Genomic DNA, 1,953 nt, shown 5'->3' on the forward strand with positions numbered 1-1,953 from the left:
GGTGATGAAGACTCACGCCTCTCAATTCCAGGTTGAGTACGGGAACCCCAAGGATGCTTTCAACTCGCTGGGCGACTGCCATGAGTGTCGCGGCTCAGTCGGGAGCCTTTGGAAGACGCGGGCGGATGACTACGTTTTCGAGAGGGAGATGGAGTTAATGAAAGGCAGCATGAAGGATCATGCTCACGCTGAGATGCTCATTTCTCCAATCGATGGGAAGATTCAGGGATTCTGGGATCCCATCCCGGTTTCTCCTGATACTGTAGAAACCACGACTAATTTTGCGTTAATTGAAGCGCAAGTGTCTTAAAAAGGAGCGACGCATATTGTAGTAAAAATATTCGAAATCTCTAAAAAACTCGATTACTGATGTCTTGCATATTTCCATTGTCTTATACATTCACCCATGTGCATTTTGATCATATAGACTAGGATTTAGCCACGTTTAGGTTGCATTTTGCATACATGAGTCTTTATCAGGTGTTGGAGTACCACATGGAGTTCTTGGAGGCATTTGGGTGCATTTTGAGCTCAAAAGAAGTGTTCTAGGTGATCATTGGAGGAGCAGAGCATGGGAGCGACATCACGGAGCGACGCCATGAGGTCGCTCCAAACTATCTCTCAGAGCGACCTCGCTGGAGCGACCCCGAGAAGTCGCTCGCCATCTCATCCCGGTGGAAGCCGAGAACTGACCCGGAGCGACCTATCAGAGCGACCACTCCAGGTCGCTCCCGACCCAGAGCGACTTGGCCAGAGCGACTTGGCCAGAGTGACACCCCGAGGTCGCTCGCATGTCTATCGCGTGACGACAACACAATGGAGCCGGAGTGATCTCTCAGAACGACCCACTGAGGTCGCTCCCGAAGCCCGGAGCGACGTGCCGAGGTCGCTCCGCGTCTATTTGTTTGGCCGAATTCATGTTTTCTAAGGGCCTTTTGGTCATTTCATTATGCACGTTTTTACTTTTGAAAGCCTATGTTTTAAGTACCTTTAGCAGCCACCAGACAGATTATCTTTGGTTCTAAAGAAAAACCTTTGGAAAGTTCATCTCTTGAATCATCTTTGTTCATCTAGTTATTGCAATTCTGTGTTTCCAATTTGTTGTTGTATCCCTCTGTATGATTAATCTGAAATCCAAAATCGGTTTAAGAGGAATCATGAAGAGTAGTGAGTAATCACAATTTGAATTCATGGGTTAGAAAGATTAAGGGTGATTAGGTTAGAGCTAGGATGTTTTAGAGTAGATCATTCCAAAACCTTGCTAGTAGAGTAATCATAATGCATCTTCTGAGTTAGCTTCTCAAAAGTTGGTCTTTAGGCATTTCCCACCCAAAAGGTGTTCGATGAAATGCCTGAAACAACTCTTCAAAGCTTTTAGCATATTTTGCCAAAGACATTTGTTGTTAGAAGTGCTACGATAGCCTTAGACCTGTTAGTAATGATTGCTTCCATATTATTCAGCCAAAGACATTTGTTGTTTGAAATGTGTTAGTAAATGAACATTCATCTAGACATAGAGTTTGTTTAGGATCGTGTCTAAGCTTAAGGTTGATAGTTTGATTGTTCGTCTGCCATCCTTAGTTCGAAACTTGATCACCCAAGGTCTAATTCCTATGCCCATGAGTTCTCTTTTTCCTTAGTTAAGAAAGTCAACTCATCTACCGTTTTTATTATTCTGAAACTGCATTAGTATTAATCATTAGTTTAGAAAACCCTTTAAATCATCGGTTGCACTTAGATTAAGTAAGTACTTGCATTCTCAGTGCTTGAAATCCCTTAGAATTGGTTCGACAATCATTTATACTACAACATTTGTCTTAGGAGCCTTGAAAACTCCTAACATCAAATTGGCGCCGTTGCCGAATTTTGAGTAGATTTGAACATTGAGATTTAGTCATTTGCTTGAGACTAAGTCATTTTTATTTTCTTTTGTTACTGATTCTCCTTCTTCAC

Source organism: Brassica oleracea, unplaced genomic scaffold, assembly GCF_000695525.1.
Source record: "Brassica oleracea var. oleracea cultivar TO1000 unplaced genomic scaffold, BOL UnpScaffold00770, whole genome shotgun sequence".
NCBI lineage: Eukaryota > Viridiplantae > Streptophyta > Magnoliopsida > Brassicales > Brassicaceae > Brassica > Brassica oleracea.